General features: G+C 35.3%; 1 protein-coding gene and 1 non-coding gene across 2 annotated transcripts in view; both read left to right on the top strand.

Moving 5' to 3' along the window:
- Positions 1-20328, top strand: part of LOC150094212 (AFG1-like ATPase) — a 299001-nt gene that overhangs the window by 271024 nt on the left and 7649 nt on the right. The gene's annotated exons all lie outside the window — the stretch shown is intronic.
- LOC150094213 (signal recognition particle RNA) lies at positions 1050-1341 on the top strand. The gene has a single exon (XR_016550288.1).

The raw sequence follows: 20328 nt of genomic DNA on the forward strand, positions 1-20328 counted from the left end.
GACCCAGTGTAAGACTGATAATGAACAAATATACCAAGGCAGATGTCAACTCTTTGGCTCACACACCTTCAAAATGCATGATGATATATCATCAAATCCTGCAGTCTTGACATCAAGTTATTTGCTCAATTCACCACATACCTCTTGTTCACTCACATTCAGTCTCTCCTCCTAATTATTTGCTACTCTCACCTGTCTCTCTCTATGATGTCACATCCACAAGGATGAAAGCCCTTTATGAACTGCTCATTGAATATCTCAACTATATCTTCTGCAGCAGTTGCCCTTATACCATTTACTCCAATCAATGTCATCCAACGATAATCATTATTTTTTTCTGCTGGCTGCATATTGAAAGAACTCCTTAAGTTTTTTTTGCTTTTTTTCCCCATTTCATTAGCTAACTGCTGCTCATGCTGCACTTTAGCTATCCTTATCAACTGAGTCACCCTTCTTGCTTGTTCCCTGTACTCTTCATGGAACTGATTATTACCACTCATCCACTTGTTCTTAATCTCTTCTCCTACCTTATTTAGGCTTCTGACCCTTGGAATACATTTAGACATTGCTTCTGCTAGATAGTTTTTAAATACCACCTAAGCAGCATTGCTGTCCTTTACACCCAACTCCTCCTTTAGGAGACAACTTACAGCTGCAGACTGTCTCCTAAGCTTCTCATAATCACAAGCCTTTCAGTTTCACATATATCCTTTCCTCACAAAACTCTTCTCATGGCTGGCAACCATCCAGGTATTCACTTCATTGTCACTTTCACTAGTTGGAAGGAAATGCGACACCTCATTTATAACAACATCCTATGATGAGATGATCAAATTCAAGACCCTCAATCCTTGCATGCCCTCTGTTATATATTACCTGAGTTAGCTATCCTTTAAAAATTTGAGAAATTCGTTTTCTTTACTTCCAGTTGCTATCTTGTTCATTGTAGCCTATATTGCCATAATTAAAATCACCCATAATGAATCACCCCTTTTCCTATTTACTTGACTAATTTGCTTATACATTTTATGGTCACTACCCTCCACTTTATTGGATCTATAGCAACATCCAACTAAGTGGTAGTAGGAAGTGGTAGTTTCATTCTGTTCATCTCTGTCTCAGTACTACTACCATTTTTTTCCCTTGCATCTAGTTGGGTGTAAAGGCGTCAATATGGTGACTTGGAGGGAGCTCTGGGTTACCAGGTTGACTAAAGAGAAGTGAACCGGCTCAGGGCGGGAACGCAGCAGGCAAAAGCTTCCGCGTAGTGCAGTAGTGGGATCGCGTCTGTGAATAGGCGTTGAGTGACAGCCAGTTCAATAAAACTAAACCTAGTTCTTTTTGATAAAGGTTGGTCGATTGGTAGAGCCTCTGAGACTAATAGCTCACGAAAAAGTTGAGGAAGTTTGAGCGCGGTTAGTAGTTGGAAGGGGATCAATCGTTCGATGTTGTTGGCACACTCTCCCTCGATGAGTCTTTGGACTCCCTGGAGGTGTCACGTAATAATAATAATAGTAATAATAATCTCTATCTTGTATGGGCATAACTCTTTTTCTATCATCAATAGCACTCCACCTCCCACATGTCATCCTCATCACAACCATGTTTCACTTCTTCCAACAATTTTTGGGTGAATAAGTTTAATCTATGCAACCATTTCATTTCCCTTGTTTCTGATACTTCTTAGCATTCATATACAAACTTAACAGTTCATTCCTAGATCTTTAGCAAGTTTCATTGATACCACTTATTAGATGTGACTTCTCCATACTTTCTTCAAGCCATTGCTTTTTCTCCTTACTCATCCCAGAACCTTCTTCAAAGGTGCCTGCAGACTAGGCAATCCCATTCCCTTATTGTCTATACACACATTCACTTCCTTTTTGGGCATCAGGCTTTAGCACGCTGTGTTCCCCTGTCCATTTCCCTGTTTGTCATACACATTTGTTCTCTTTCTCTACACTCATGCTGCCCACTTCTCCATTCATAAGCACCACTTCAATCTCTTTACTTACGCTCCCACTCTTTCACATTGCTTCCTACTTACTCAGATTCATTCTCTGCACTTACTACTCTCCCTTCCAGCAGCAGTCTCTCCAAATGACTCACACCAAAACCATTCAAATGCAGCAGTCCATCACTCCTATATAGTTCAATGTTTCCTTCAAACTCATTCCACACATTAACAAGCTACTCTCCTTTCTCTTCGCATATTTCCACTGACATATCATCTGTAATTCTTGCTTTCTACTTCTCATCATCTCATCACTGTCATACCTGGGCAATACACTGACTACCTTTTCTATCACACCTTTATCCTTCTCAGCAATCTCCTGATATCCAGTCTTGCATTCTACTTGTTCCCAGCCAAGTTATTTGTTCCTACTACCACTACTACTAGCTCTTTTGTCCCAACACCTCAATCACACACTTCATCTTTTCTCCCAGAAGACAAACCTTGTGCAAGTTCTCATTTACCTCACCTATAATAATCAAATTCCCATACAATGCCACTCACAAGTCTTTCATTATCTCTTTCATACCAACATTTGTTGTTCCCATCTTCTTCATTCTTCATACATATCCACAATTCTCTCTATTTCACTCTGCATCATCTCTTGCCTCATCTTCACCAACTCAGCTTCCAGTTTTGCATAATTGTTTTGCTATTATTCACTCTTCTATAATAATTCACTCTTGTTATCCTGTAGATAACAAGAGTGAATATTATTCACTCTTGTTATCTACAGGACAGTAATGAGACCAGCTATGAAAACTCTGACCCTGAGGGAAAATAACATTGACAGGATGGAGGTTTAGGAAATGAGAATGCTTAGGTGAATGTGTGGTGTGACCAAAAAGGATTGTCTGAGAAATGACTATGTAAGGGAATGGTGAAAGTTATGAACTTAGGAGTGAAGATACAGGAGGCAAGATTGAGATGGTTTGGTCATGTGATTGAGGAGAGAGGATGAGTATATGGGAAGAAAGGGCATGCAGATGGATGTATAGGAGAGGAGGAAGCACGGGCAGCTAAAGAAGAGATGGACAGAGCTGGTGGAGGAGGACTTGAAGATGAAGAACTTGGATGTGGTTACAGCCCAAGACAGGAGGATGTGGAGGAAACTCACTGAGAATAGTGACCCTGCTTAAGTGGGACAAGCTGCAGAAGAAGAAGAAGTTATCCTATCAACAGTCACACAGGCTTGTTTGCCATCAACTCCATTTACCATCTTACCATTAATTGCGCTCTGTTTTTCAACATCATTATTGTATGCTTTATCGTCAATTGAACTCTTTTCCTCACTGTCACTTCCACACATATTCTGAACATTCACACAATCTTCCTCAACTGCCGTTTCAGTTACGATGCCATGTTCCCTATCATATTTAAACAAGCCTCGTGGTCCATCAGAATATCGCACTTCCTACATACCCACATATACCCTTCTCTTGCATACCCTTTCTCTTATTTTAATCAGAGCCTCTGTAGCTCAATCAGTATAGACTAAGACCTGGTTTTTATTCCCATCCTCACTTGCATGAAAATCTCTGAACAGCGCTTGGAGCATTTTAACAAGAATAAAACTGATTTTGTGCATCAATTTATTACTATGGATGAGACTTGAATTCACCATTACACACCAGAATCCAAACAGCAGTGAAAACAGTAGACAGAAGCCATTTGTCAATGCCAAGGAAGACAAAGTCATGGCATCTGTGTTTTGGGATGCTAAAAGGCATTTGTTTATTAATTATCATGAAAAGGGTAAACAGTAACCGGGGAATATTATTCCGACTAGATGAAAAAATTCATGAGAAAAGACCCAGTTTACAGAAGGAAAAAAATCATCTTTCATCAGGACAATGCACCTGCCCACAAAGGTGTTTTGGCAATGGGAAAATTAAGGGATGTGTACTATGAATTGTTGGAACATCCACCGTATTCCACAGATTTGGCTCCCTCTGACTTCTATCTCTTCCCAAAACTAAAACTCTTCCTCGCTGGTCAGCATTTTTCTACAGCTGCAATTACCTCTTGATTCGAAAAAAAAACGCTGACCAGCGAGGAAGAGTTTTAGTTTTGGGAAGAGATTGAAGTCAGAGGGAGCCAAATCTGAGGAATAGGGTGCATGTTCCAACAATTCATAGTGCAGATCCCTTAATTTTTCGCTACAGGGACAGGATAATAGCCCTGGAGCATCACTTGAATAAATGTCTCTTAAAGGAGATTATGTTGAAAAATAAAAATAATTTTAAAATTATAAATTCGTTTTTTCATTGTTAGGCCGAGAACTTTTCAGACCACCCTCATATATATATATATATATATATATTGGAAAAGTTGGTGAAAGCTAAAATACAACAGTGGGTGGATAGGGATGTGATACTCTATATTAGATAGAGTACAGCTTTGTAAAGAGTATGTCATGTCTGTGTCTTAGTAACTTATTCACATTTTATAATAAAGTGACAGCAGAATTGGATAAAGTTAATTGCTATGCTGTGATACTGCTCAACTTTGCCAATGCATTTGACAGAATACCACATGGAAAACTGCTACAAAAACTGGAGAGGATGTGAATTTATATGAGGCTGGTAGTGATGGACAGACACCAGGTAGTAGTATATGATGGAGTGGATTCTAGGCAAATGATGATGGCTAATGGAGTATCTTAGATTTCATTACTAGAGACACTACTCTTTAATTTGTATATCAGTGAGATAGGGAAAGATTTAAGAGGGGATATTCAGTTATTTGTTGAAGATAATGCACACTGGGAAGAGCAATAGTTGATAAAGGTGATGTAGATATCTTGCAGGATGATTTAAATAAATTGGTATTGTGTGCAGAGGATAATGATTGTTAATTTAATGTTGCAAAATGTAACATTATGCACTTTGGGTTGAAAAGGTTGCATATGGTGTATCATATTGATGGTATTAGTTTGGAGGAAATTGATAGGACTAGGGACTTGGGGATAATGGTGTACAAAGAGTTGAAATTCAGAGGACATATTGCACATGTTGGCAATATAGCTCAACAAATTACTTGGATGTTGAGGAGAAATATGCTCACAAGTAAAGATAAGGAAGCTTTATCTCTCTTTATAAGACCTGTGATTTAGCCACATCTTGACTACCGCACAAAGATTTGGTCAACTGGGTTTCTTGGGCACCAGGAGGTGATCGAAAGGATTCACAGACGAGTCACCAAGATGGTGACAGGGCTGTGGAATACTTCCTATGAAGATAGGTTGAAGGTTTGTGGGTTACATAGTTTAATTGATAGGCAGAAAAGAGGGGACGTGATAGAAACTTTTAAGATATTAAAGAGGTTTTATAAAATTGATACAAGTGATTTTTCAACATATGACAAATAGTCAGAGAACTAGAGGCCATCCATGAAAGTTGTGTAAGAGTGTGGTTAGTTGGGGTGTGCAGACAGATTTTTTGTGTGGAGAGTGATGAGAATTGAATGGATTGCCAGAAATGGTTGTGAGTTCCCTGATGGTGATTAGATTCAAGGAGAGGTATGATAAAATTTGTGTGTATGATGGTTGATTTGGGTCTCCCGCAGTGAGTCTCTGGACTCCATGGAGATGCCATAAAATAATAATAATATTTAAGGAAACTAAAAAACTATGCACATAGTAAACAAACTTAAAATAATACCTGTAGAAACTATTTTGATTCAATTCTAAATAAAAACACATTTGAAACCATGTTTCCATTGGTTACCATGGAAACCCATGTGACCGCAATGTGCAAGTCCCACATTACCTGACCAACATGCATCATCATCTTCAGTGGTGCAAAGAGCATGTACATTGGGACGGAAGCTTGTGTGTAATGGTATGGTCCTGATTTTCCTGGTTTAGCCTTGGACTTCTGTTTGTGGTGCCACGAACATTGAACTCTGAGAGGTATCTGAACATTCTGGACAATGTAATACTTCGTGCTTGGTGGCATTTCTATGGATATGACCACTATCTCTTTCAGCAAGACAATGCATTGAGTCATAAGGCTGCTGCTGTAACTGCATAGTTTGTGGACATGAATGTCATCACACTTACTGACCTCCACATAGTCCTGATTTCAACCCTATTGAACATCTGTGGGATGAACTGGAGCATCAGGTGAGGTCAAGGGACGTCTGCCCTGCAACAGTCCAGAACCTCATTATATGCCTACAGGAAGAATGGCCTAAAATTCCCATTGATCACTGTCATGCACTTGTTGAAAGTATGCTCTATAGCATTGCTGTGGTTATCACTGCAAAAGGAGGTCCTACATAAGGTGAGACCATGGCTGTTTGTTCCTCATGCTATGATGTTCATTAACTTCTTTCCAAGCAGTGTACTTATGCTAGTAAAGGCCAGAGGTGTCAGTCAGCCAGCTCAAGAAGCAAGAGAGAGAGAAAGAGAGAGTGATCCTAGGTATTATTGAAAGTGAGAGGAGATGGAGTGTGATCTTTCTTCCTTGAAAGACGATAGGAATGTGTTTGGCTATTATTGAAGTGGACAAGATTATCCCTCTTCTTCCCCTAAATATGTCTAGGAGATCTTTCTTTAAGGATTGAGTATGGAGCACTGCAAGGTTGTTTAAGTGGAAAAGAGGAATAGTGTACTGTCATCAACAAAACTATGAGGATAGATTTGATCTTATTGAGAGAAGTTCAGTTATGAATAAGAGCATGAGTGAAGTGCAGAGCTCTAGAGCATGCAGGCATTGGTGGAGGAAATTTGTAGAAAGATGTCTTTGCATAGTGAATGATCAGAGAAGAAATTGGCAATCCATGCAAAGAACAGGATAGTAGATGATAGATTGGTAAGTATGCCTTTTTGCCCAACTTTTCCTTGTTGGCTGCATGGTTAGCTTCTCCACTTTCCAACTAACAGGTTACAAGTTTGAATCTTGGGCATAGATGTTTGTGATTGTGTTTAGGCAGATGGATTTCATAGCCCACTGTGAGACCACCATTCCACTTACTGGAGGGCAAAACTAGCTTGAAAAACTTTCATATTTAGTCTCTAGAGCTGGATTTCCAGACTATATAAAAAACAAAAAACATAAATAAAATTTTTAAAAGTAGAAAAAAAAATCCTTAGCCCACCCATGCACAGCACCAATGTACTATAGCAGGGGTTGGCATGGGTGGCCCAAACTTGCATTTTTGGCAGCCCATGTAAGTATAGTAAAGGTTTACTATACTTACATGTCATGTGGCCTGTAAAATTTTCTTCTCCTGTCTGCATTTTCTTCTCGACTGACTGATGAATATTTGCATGCTTCGATTCGAATTTGCACCTCAGGTTATAAAGTGGTTCTAGATAATTAATTTGGCTAAGGGAAAACAATCACAAAAGGCACATTAAGCAGGGAGACATATTGTGATACATAAACTATATTACTTTGTTTTTAAGTGATAATAATTTTTCATTGAGTTTCATTTTCATGCTTGTTTCATATCTCGTCCTTAAAATATTTCTGTTTTTTTTTTTTTTTAAGATCGATATATAAGCGTTTAATTAATTATTATTAATTAAACGCTTGTGGCCTGATTATTAAAAATAAAAGTTGAATGTGGCCTGTGAGTCTGAAAAGGTTGCTGACCCCTATACTATAGGCTTACGAAAATGTTTTGTGGATGCAAGCTGCATATAAAAAATGCTCTGGAAATATCTGAAGATCCATTGTGTGAATTCACAAGTGTGTATTCTACCACTCTTGATCCATGGATCAAGAGTGGTAGAATTCACACTTGTGATCACTGATTAATTGGCGAGCTTCCAGGTGGAGAAGTTGATTGTTGATAATTTTCTCCATTATTTTCAAGAAAATTGAGGTAAGGGCAATGGGATGATAGTTTGATGCCTGGCTTTTATCACCTTTCTTTGGAATGGGTTGAATGTAGACTTGTTTCCATGCTGTAGAAAAGATGCAAGATAAGTAGAAAAAACTGTAGAAATGATATGGAACGTGTTAATTCTGGAGTATATGATTGAAGCAAAATTGGAATGGATACCATTAGGAGTAGAGGATTCATCGATATCCAATCTGCACTTGATTCTTGTAATATGTTTCTGATGTAGGACCAGAAGAGGTATGCAGTGAGCAGTCATTCATAAGATGTGTGTGGGGGGAGGGATATTTTCCCATGGTCATCTGTGTACTGTGTAGCAGGAGATAGAGGAGAGGAATGAGTGATCTTACAATAGTACCATCTGGATTTACGTAAGAGAGGTGGAATCATGGATAGGGCAGGAGACAAGTTTGCCACACTTTCAAAGGCTTTTTTTAACAATTGTTGCATTGTAGGCCGAGTGTGAAGCAGGAGTTTCACTTTCCAGCTTCTTGTGATATGTTAAATGTTTTTCCTGAAATATCTTGACACTTGTTGGAAAACTAATGTTTGGATAATACTTTGGCTATTTGAGCGAAATGAGGAATAAAGGCTTTCATTCCAGTAATAAAATATGCTAAATAACCATAAAAATAATAATATTTCACTTAAGTATAAAGAGCTAATAAGCTTCATTTCGGCAATGAAAACAATATTTAAATTAAGGGGATATTAAATCCTACATAGTTTTAAAACCGAATAAGAAACTCAAAGATTGGAATCAGAGAGTTTCTTGCCGAATATAGTAAACTATAAAGTATCGGCGACACTGGCGTGAGCAAATGCAAGTGACCCTACTCACTGATGAAGCCTCAAAAAAGGCTGAAACCGGTCTAGGTAGTGACCTCCCTACCATAATGTAATAACAGCATACATTTTCTAGGAAATGTGTTTATGTACATTATGGAAAATACCTAAGAATAGCAATCAGAATTTACCGACTTTGCTGTGAGACTTCCGGTATTGCACTATGTGCTAGGGTCACTTGCATTTGCTCACGCCAGTGTCGCCGATACTTTATAGTTTACTATATTCGGCAAGAAACTCTCTGATTCCAATCTTTGAGTTTCTTATTCGGTTTTAAAACTATGTGGGATTTAATATCCCTTAATTTAAATAATATTTCAGTTATTTAGTTGGTGCAGGTGTTTAAATCAGAAGAGTGAAAACAGTAATCAACCAGCAAAAGGACTAGAAATTACAGAGTTCACTTGGTAAAGGATGTTCTTTAGAAAAGGAAACTTGGATGAGGTAATGTGTGTATGTGTGTTACCAACAGGAAAGCCAGCATCCACAGTATATTTGCAAGGATTGGTTAAGAAGAGATCAAGGGTGGGCTGTTGGTGAGAATTATAATTATGTGGTATTTTGGTGAACAGATTTGACAATTTATAATATGATATCATTGCTGACAGCAAATATTTCAACATCACTTCCAGCTTGATCATTTGGAATTCAAGTATGGGAAATCAGTTTCATTTGAACATTCATTTGTCTTTGAAGACTGAATGTCTTCAAAGACAAATAATGAAAAATGTCAAAGTGTTATCAGAATTTGGAGAATGAAAATAATACCAAGTGAATGCAACTGTACAAGACAAGAACATTTTGAAGATTGTAAAGAGGATTTTAGGTTTGGCATTCTCTTACATGGGATGTCAGATCTGACAAATGCTTGTGTCCAATCTTGTGGTGAAAGGAATCATGCAGGGTGTAGTGCGAAAAGTCAGATGGACAGAGGTCATTGTGACTGCCAGTCGAGATATCTTAGAAATAGCATGTCAGATGTTTGTAAATGATGGTGCACATGATCTACAATAGCATTTTGACCACAAATGTTGTGAAGTGGAAGTTTTTGTTGTTGTTGTTGTTGTTGTTGTTTGGAATTTTATTATTTTTTGATATTGTTCTGGGTTATAATTTTTTGATCCATAATGTTGTCATACAACAGCAATGTTGTATAATGTGAGAAATATAAAATGATTTGAGATAAATCAAACAGAAATTCAAGGTGGAAAAGATATATATATATATATAGAGAGAGAGAGAGAGAGCAATGGAGAATAGTTAAATGGAAAACATTAAGTCCAAACAAGAAAAGTGACTAGTTTAATATGGAAAAAAAAAATTATATTATGAGAGGAAATTAAGCTGTGATCCAAGGAAAATTTCAAGTTCTTTTATTATATGACCAGTAAGAGGAGAAATCATTGTGGATGAATGACCTTGCTATTTTGGTTTATATTAAATTGGATTATTTTGGTTTGTATTAAACTGAATTTTTACTATAACATGGTTGTTATGTCCAGATTTTTTTAATAATGAATGACCTTGCTAGTGGATAGCAGGTGACCCATGTCAATGAATGATATAGTTCATCTGTTTAATGATCACTTTATTAGTATATTATTCCTCATAAAGCAGGTTGTATTCCTATGGAGAAATGTTGGAATGATTAGAAATGAATAAGTAGGGTGACAACTTTAAGACTGGATGAGATTTTACCACATGTGAACTGTCAGTGCTATGGACCTGGTTATTTAATGAAAGTCTTGCAACTGGACGACTCTCTAAGAGTGAGAAATGAATAAGATAGTGATATTGCATGAGGGTTGTAAAATAGGGCATCAAGATATATGCTGATTTGCATTTCTTTTGTGTTAACATTGGAGAAATTATTAAGAGCCTTTGTACAGAATTGGACAGATCACATCTGGATTATTGCTGCTAGCAACTATTTTGTCTCATTCTGGGACCTGCTCATCCCCAAAATTTCAGGGATGAGCAATCTGACACAATTCAGTTATCCTGAATTTTGGCATCCTGACTAGTATTATGTAGTGTACCTACTGTAAAATTAGTGTACCAAATTAGTGTAAAATTGGATGAGCCGAGAGTTAGCTGATCTTCAAATGCTACTCTAGAGACCAAACATGGAACTTCTGTAAGGCAATTCAACTGTCCATTAAGCAGATGATCACACACACGGCAATGAAATTCATCTACTATCTAAAGACTGTGCCCAAAGTGAGATTTGAACCAGTGGCCTAGTGATTTGAAAGCAGAAGCACAATCCACTCAACCAACCAGACCAGTAATATTCCTCCTAGATATTTTTTATTATTGTCTCAGTGCTTTTCCCATTTAATAGTTTTTCAAAGTAATTACATAAAAAATCTTTGATGCCTTCATTATATGATTCTCTCTCTCTTTTTTTTTTTAAATGTTCTTGCAGACAAATTTATCACATACTTCCCTGTCTGAATCACCCAATGTTTTCTTCGAATTTTGAACTGGGTCTCCTCTGTTACTTTTTCTCTAGTAATATTTGAGCATACAATTCATCTCACAAAGCTGCTTAACTTTGAATCTTTGTAAAACTTGTATTATTATTATTTTTAAAATTCAAATTTCTATATCCTTGTATCTTGAACCATAAGGATGCCACTGTCAACGGTAACATAATCAGTAAGATTTTTTAAATTTATTTATATCATAGTCAGCATGTAATTTATTGATATTTGTGTGTGTGTGTGTCTTCGGTTCATTTCAATATTATCTTTGTTCCAATATTGAAATCTATGTTAATTGATTGTGCTATTTAAGTGAAAACAAGCTTCGTTACTAAAATAAATTGTGAAAAAGTGTATTTTTCACTCTATAATGTGTGTTGTGTGTCTTCTTATTCTTCTTCATTCTATGGACTTTAAGAAAAGTAGCCTATTCCAGTCTCATGCCACTGCTTTATTTGTCTTCCAGTTCTTCTTTTCCCATTTAAGTTATAACTGTACAGTAATTTTGTAAGTCTAGTATTGTTCATTTTATTTAAATGTTGTGTCCATTTTTATTCAGATTTGCTAATGTGATAATTTATTGGCTTTATATTTGGAGATAGTAAGATTTCTTAATTTGTTTTGTGATCTACGTAGTATATCTAGCTGTTTGTCTTAGGATTTTCATTTCTGCAATTTGAATTGGTTTTTCATCCTTCTTTGTTACAGTCCATGTTTTGCTTCCATATTTAAAGCTAGTTTACACAGGACATTATATAGTCTCATTCTGGTATATTTTTATACTAGGAATGACTTAAAATATATTATTTATTATGACATTTACTTTAACAAATTTTGATAATTTGTCTATATCTTTTTTTTTTTATCTTCATATAATTTAAGTGCATTTCTGATATCTGAAAGTATTGACTTGTTCTAATATTGTATTATCTATTTTTTTCTTACTAGATTTTCTCCTTTGAAAACCATTATTATTTTTTTCCTTTTTTGTCTTTGGATGCTTTCATATTTACTGTTCTGAGATTTCATTTAATAACGAAATCTCAATTTAGCCATGTGCAAATAATAAGGTATCTGACTTTGTTTATATTGTGAGTGGGTTTTACTATTTCCAAATAATAATTATTATTATTTATTTATGAATTTATATATGAAAAAGTAGAGGTGATGGAGTACATCCTTGCCATACTACTCCTCTAGATATGTCTTGCCAATCTGATGCTTGTTCTAATTTGATTGCTGTTTCATTTCTTGAATTGACTATAAGCATTGGTTTGGCATATTTAAATCTGATAATATTTTAAACAATTGGTGTATGTTAATTTTATCAAAAACATTTTCTTAGTACTTTTTTGTAAAGCAGTAGGTGCCATTATGCATTCTTTGCTAGCAGGAAAAGTTGAAATTAAAACCATACTGCATCTTATGTCACTGTTACTAAAGGTGCTGGTATAGCATACCCCCCCCCCCAAAAAAAAAATCACTACTTTTTCTTAATCAACAAAGGCTGCATGTTTTCTTTTTGAAACTCTTTTCTCTTTTCAATTAATAATTTTGTTTTATTGTCAAGATTGAGTCTTGGTAAGATTGGCCTTTCTGGAATTATCTTCTACATAATTGTTTAGCTCCTATTTTAATATCACTGCATATTTTTTGTAACCTTCAATTAGTAGAGATTAGCAGACTAATTTCTCTTTAGTGGTTGCAGTCTTCTTTATATCCTTTTTTAGAAATTGATATAACCCATGTCTCTTTTTCAAGAGATAGCATTTTTCCAGTAATCCAAACCTTATTAAAGAAATTCAAGTCTTTCTTTAAATTTTTCACCTTCATGCAATGTGAGTGAAAGCCTCCCTATTCATGTTCTCCACATCACAATTTTTTGACTAGGGAGCCAGTACCTCCTTCATGTCCCCACTCTTTAAGTTTCTCAATATCTTACTTGCAACACAATAAACAGTACAAAAAATTTGAGTCACTACAATTTAAAAAAAAATTCCCACAAATAAAAAAACTTTTAGATTGACTTTATAACATGAGAAGTCTTAATTCCAATATCATTGATGTGCACAACTACAACTGGCATCATCCTTTTTTCAAGAAGAGTGGGACCTGTGGATTTGTCTTGCCTGATATCCTATGCTAAAGGTTATTGGACCTGAAATATTCTTGATATCTTTTTTGGCCCAAGATTTCCTTTCCTCACTTTGTTGCCTTCATTTGATGTCCCTACCTTTCTCTTAACTCTGATGACTTCACTTACCTATTTGACTATCTATCTTCCTTTGTGATTTCAACATTCACAATTCATACTGGCTTCCTCTCTCCAAATTCTAGACAATCCTTATCACCTTGGACCTTTTCCTAATCATCTCTCCCTCAAAATTTGCTGTTGATGTTAATTATCCTCTTGCAAACTGACCATAACCTCATGCCTCGTTTACCAGATCATCCTTCCTTCCTTCCTTCTGCCAGTCCTTCTCAACCTTTTATCCCCCTGTTTTTTTATCCTAATTGGCACTACAGCAGTGCCAATGGATGACTTTGAGGATTCTGTGCCTTGTTTACATGGTCTGATTATTGCTTCCACTTTTGTATTCTAGCACTGCACTGCTCTAATGATAGAAATGATTCTCACTGAGATGAGTACTTCTATTCCCCACTCCACTCAAAATCTTCAATCCTTATCCAAACTTTGGTTCTGGAACCATTGTGCTTAAGCAGTCCAAACCAAAAATTCAGCATATGCCCAATGGCACCACTCAAAAATTCTAGCCTTTCATTTAGCTTACTCTACAGCTCATAACAACTGCAAAAAATCCAAAGCAGATTTTGTGAGGGCCAAATGCAATAAGCTTGTCTCCTGTCCAAATAATAGTTGAGTTTTCTGATACCGCACTGATGCCATGGCATGTAATTTCTGTCCTTCCATATTTCCATCTCTTTCACACATCCTGATGGTACAATGATAACATCTCCTAAAGATAAGGCAGACCTCTTAGCATCAGTTTCTCCTTCCTCCAGCTCTCATACAGACAGCCAAGGTAGATTCACCATTCCAAAAACAATCCAAATATGCCTCTGAAATTTCACCAGAAGGACATGAGAAAAATAGCTTTGATACCAATAAGTCTTCTGACACTGATGATATTCCTTGATTTGTACTAAAAGCTTCCACTCCAGAGCTTATACCCATTTTGTATCATCCCTTCAAGCTGTCATACTCATCTGTCCAACTGTTTGGAAGCAAGCTTTTATAAGCTTGTTCTCAAAAGATTTAAAAAAAAAAAAAAGGAGATAAAAGTCAAACATCAAACTGTCATCCTATTGCTTTGACCTCAGTACTCTGAAAAATAAGATCAAGAATAGCCAACTGCTTCACTACCTGCAGGTAAACAGCTACCCACATACAGTTCAACTCCAAACCCATCGAACCAGCTTCTCATTCTCTGCCTTCTCTCCTTGCACCTCTATTCTTTGGAACAGTCTTCCTCATACTGTTTTCCTCAGTAATATAATTTCAAATTCTTTTATAACAGTTCAAAAACAGCCCTTAAAAATATATTGTCTTCTCCTGGAATTTTACTATTTTTTAATTTCTTCATTACATTTCATATATTTCTCACATCATAATATTTTCTATTAGCTTGATCTTTATTTTATAAATTTATACATCTTTATTATCATCAGTCTAGAGATCTTGAAATTAGGTTACCCATTTTTCTAAGTCTGTTGTTTGTATTTTTGCATATTCTTTCATTTCTTTATTTGTGTATTTTATTTTTTTATATATTTTTTGCCGTGACTTTGATATGTCCTCTTCTACTTTTGTTTACAAAATTGTTCTTCCATCTTTCTCTGTTTTTTTTTTCCTCTCTCTTTTTGCACTGAAACTATTTCTGGTAATTTTTTTTATTACATTTTCTGTTATTCTGTTCCATTTATATAGTCCTCATTTTCTTTTCCATCTGACTCTTTATTCCTTTCTGTTGGTGCTTTTATCAGAATTTGTTTCAGATTTTTCCATGCCCCCATCTTTCTCATTTGATTCTTCTTTGGTTTCTGTTTTTTAATCAATGCATATTTGATATTCATGTTTAATACTGGAATCTTGAAATGAAACAGCTTTGTAAACAGATTTTCTTCCATTTTTTAGCCATCTTGGTTTAAATCAAATTTTTGCCATTGCCATATAATGATCAAAATTTAATTCAAAACCTTAATATACTCTTACATTTAGAAATATATCAGAAAGCTTAACTTTGCAATTAAATAATAAATAACTAATTTATGTGTGTATATTTCTTTATAATTAAATACCAATTTCATAATTCTCACATTATTATAAATTATGAAATCTTGTATTTTGTATCCATTACAATTATGGCTATCTTCACAAAATTTACCTATGTTTGTTTTGAATTTTGTTTCTTATTCTGCTGTTTACATCTTTTGTTATTAACACATCATCTGTTTTATTAATTTTATCTCTGACTTGCCTGAAATGAGTCTTTGGACTCCCTGGAGGTGTTATGTAATATGCATGAAGCATTGAATGAGCTGAAGACAGGAATTACGATAGGAGGTAGATTGATCAGTAATCTGAGGTACGCTGATGATACAGTACTCCTTTGTAATGACATGGAAGAACTAGGACTAATTCTTGACAAAGTTAACAAGATCAGTAATAACAGAGGACTTCAACTCAATTCTAGCAAGACAAAGATCATGGTTCTCAAAGGAAAAACAAACAGAGAAGCTCTTGAGAAACAAATGTATCTTAATGGAGAAAGAATTGAGGAAGTCAGCAAGTTTGAGTACCTGGGATCCATTATTAATGTGAAGAATTGCTGTTCAGAAGATGTCAGAAAAAGGTTAGGAATGGCTAAAACAACAGTCAGAGACCTGCCTAAAATCTGGAAGGATGGATCTATCTCCATGGGAACAAAGTTGAGGATTTTGGATGCAGTTGTTTTTCCAACAGCAACTTATGGATGCAAGACTTGGAACCTAAAGAAGTCAGATAAGAAACGGATATCTGCTTTTGAGATGTGGTGTTACAGAAGGCTGTTGAGGATATCATACACTGAAAGGCATACAAATGAATGGGTGTTAGAAAGGATTAGTAGAACTTTAAGGCTCCTTAAGGATATTGATAGAAGAAAATTAAAATATTTTGGACACATAGGAAGGATGGAAGGAGGACTTCTCAGAACAGTAATAGAAGGTAAAGTTCCTGGAAAAAGAGGCAGGGGTAGACCATCAATGAGATGGATGGATGGCGTGTGTGGAGTGACTGATTTTCAGAGAGTTGAGGCTGCCAGAAGGGCAAACAACAGGACTGCATGGCGAGGCCTAGTGTGGAACATCATCGAGCATCGGAGTGACCATACGGCATCTGCAGATGCCCAGTGAACACAGACAGAAGACATCATTTTCTTCTGTCTGTGTTCACTCATAACAATAATCGGTGCTGCACCATTGCAGCACCGATTATTGTTATGAGTGTAATTTCTAGTAATGTTTCATTAGTTCATAATATATAATATTTTCTTCAGTTTTATACATCATAATCATAATACCTGCCTTTGCTCTTTCCTTTTTTTTTTTTTTTCTTTTTAACTCTGCTGTAGATATAGTTATAGCTGATGTATATAGTTATTTGTTTCAGTACTTTTTTCTTGTTATTATTATTATTATTCTTACGTGATACCTCCAAGGAGTTCAAAGACTCATCGAGGGAGGGTAACCTACTCTACAGCTCTCTGTCTCCACCACTCAATCTACCAACTACAGCAAACCACATCATCTACACCAATGCCATCTACTGCCCATCACCACTACCACCACTAGTATTTTCACAGACAATCACAAACATCCATGCCCATGGTGGCTGGGCTCTCCAGCATTTTGGCTGGAGAGCTGATATGCTAACCACTTGCCCAACCAGGCTGGTTATTATTACACATGTATTCATGTTCACTTGATTTTGTTCATCTTCATTATATGCAATACTTCTTAAATTCACCTTGCAATTTTCATTGTGTTCCTTTTTGAAATTTTTGTTTATCTTATCCAAAGTCATGGACTTTTTTCTGATAATCCATCTGGCTTTCTTTTTTTTTTGAATGAGATGTAAAATAATTCTAATTTCCTGCACACTGGTTATTAGACCATCACTGGGTAAGTAAGTCCAGTGGTAGGGATCTTACCTGTAGTCTCTGGACAGGTAAGATCTAATAGCATTTCCAGTAAGGGATACTAGGTTATATCACCCAAACTTGGATGCCATTACCTCATCTGTATATTTAGAACAGAGTGGAGCCACACAAGAAAGTAAGGTTTGCCTTTGAGTGCTTTTCTGTCTCTCAACAGCATGCACACACACACACACACATTAATTCATAAAAAAATTATCTTGATAACATATAAATTTAATAGTTGAGTCATTATTTGTATGCAACCATGAACCAGTTTGATTTCATTTCATTTTTTTATACTTGTTTTAACTATTATAAAGAAATAAAAATTTCTTTATAATTTTTACAAATCAAAATATCCAAAATACATTGACACTATGACATGAAAGTAGCTTTCACAGTGCTATTCAAGATCTCACAATTTTTCTAAACCTCATCCACCCTTGAAATGAGATGTTTATAAAATCTACTATGCAGAATATGTTATGTATGATCTTTAATTTTTTTTGAAGTTTAATTCACAATGCAAAGTAAATAAATAAAATCATCATCAAATTCCTGATATGTACCCCAAGGGGGTAGATACAAGATATTATGAGAGTGCTACATGCTATATGAAAAGTCTAACTAATTACTCAGTTCCTATTGACAATTTTCTTCTAAATTAATCTCTTATCTTCCAGACTTCTATTACTGTCAGATCTTATATTTGTCTTCTAATGTACTTCTTACTGCATCAATCCACCTAGATTTTGGTCTTTTTCCTGCCATACTAGCAAAAAAACACTTGTTTTGCTTCCTTTTCTCTCCTTCTGTTTACATGTCCATACCACCTGAGATTAGCTCTACTCACACACTTTAACAATATTGAGTTCATAATCTTGTTTTTAATATGATTCTCTGATTTTAATATGAACAGATGATGCCATCTGTTCACTCCCCAAACTTTTCTTAGAATTCTCGTGTCTGTCGTCTTTGTTAAGTGATTTCTAATCTAGCTCTCAAATTCATAAATTAAAATTGGTTTTGGCATTATCTTGTTTACAACTAGTTTAGTTTTTTACCAATTTCTCTCTTATTCCATATAAATTTATTCATTTGCCTTCCTACCATACCAACTTTGCTAATTCTGTTGTCTATTTCCATATTTAAATTTGCCATTTTTGTTAAAAATTGTGCCTAAATAGCTGAAATGTTTTGCTTGTGTGTTCTATAGGTTTGCCATTCAGGACACAGCCGATGTTATCGATGTTCTTACCTATTTTCATAGTCTTTGTCACTTTTTGCTGATTTGCATACATAATTTATTACAGCAGTTATTCAATTTAGTTAGGGAATCCTGCAGACTTGTACCAGATTTATTTAACTCCAGTACAAGTCCACAGAATTTCCTAAAACTAATTCTGTTACCTATTTCCATAGGTAACATAGTGTGTGTGTGTGTGTGTGTGCGCTTGTTAATAATTTGCCAATAAATAAGATATGTATTTTATTATTTAGTTGCTAATATTTTGCTAGTTAATACCCAGCGTCTTCAGAGCATGAACAGTTTGTTGCAGTATGCAAATAGCAACAATTAGTTATTAGTGGGATTGGTTAAAATGTAATTGTAATCTTGAATGTATTCTTTGTATTGTAATGAACAGTACAAAGAATTTGTCCTTGCTTTGCTGTCATCTGTTGCTGGATAAAGCAAAGTTTCGCAATTATTAATTTAATTTTAAATGGCTAGCTTCAGATTTTTGGCAAATTGATATAGCCATACTTGTTGAGGTTTGGAGGAATGTTTCATAGTTGCTACTAACTCCAAAAACAGTCTGACTTGAAATAACTTCTATAGTAAGCTATAGAAGTCATTACATTACATTACATAGAATAGCACATTACGTTAGAAGTCACATGAATACATGAAGTACTCTATATCTGTGACTTACTATGGGTAGACAGGAAGATCTTAAGAATATAAGAAATACATTCAGCACCATCACTATTCCAAGTTGAGACTGTTAGACCATGCTTTGGACACCTCTTCATGCAGGATTAAATGAAAAGAAAAAAAAGCCATTACAAGCTGGATAATAAATAACCTCAATAAATATGGCTGCATCAGTTTGCCTGAAATCTGGAAGACATTCATTTTAAGATCAAATTAATACTTATAAAACTTCTCTTTATCAAAAATTAAATGTCAGATTAGGACTGTAGTTCTTTGTAATGTCCATTACAATTTTAAACCATTCTTACTATTAACTAATTTTTGCTATTAGCATAGTCTGACTAACTATTTAACATATGACAAATAGTCAGAAAACTAGAGGCCATCCGTGGAAGTTGTGTAAGAGTGTGGTTAGTAGAGGTGTGTGGACCAGATTTTTTGCTTGGAGAGTGGTGAGTGAATGGAATGGATTGCCAGAATTGATTATAAATTCCCTGACAGTGAATGGATTCACCGAGGGGTATAAGATTTGTGTATGATGGTTGATTTGGGTCTCCTGCAGCGAATCTCCAGACTCCATGGAGATTCTGTAAATAATAATAATATCTTATTTATTTGTGTTGTGAATTAAACTGCAAACAATCAAAGATGAATAATGGTGCATTTGCTTTTCTACATATCATATGTCACATAAGACAAGTAGGAAGATATGCCGAGATCCACATGGTAGAACATGTTAAAGATGTGGAAAAGACCAAGGCATAATTTTATATAAAGTCTAGTTATTGTTCATCAAAAATCTCACACATGCAGACCATAGATGTGATTTACATTATGTTTTGAAATGTGATAGTTCCAAAGTATGTCATTATATGTCCATTGTTAAACTATTTTTCAGCTCTTCATTTGATATCTGTTAGCCTTGACAGTAAACATCACTTGTAATTTAACTATATCAAAAAATTCTTCTGAAGTGTATTTAAAAAAAAGTGT

The sequence above is a fragment of the Typopeltis vanoorti genome, chromosome 22 (genome assembly GCF_054136105.1).
Source record: "Typopeltis vanoorti isolate ZY-2024b chromosome 22, IOZ_Tvanoo_1.0, whole genome shotgun sequence".
Classification (NCBI taxonomy): domain Eukaryota; kingdom Metazoa; phylum Arthropoda; class Arachnida; order Uropygi; family Thelyphonidae; genus Typopeltis; species Typopeltis vanoorti.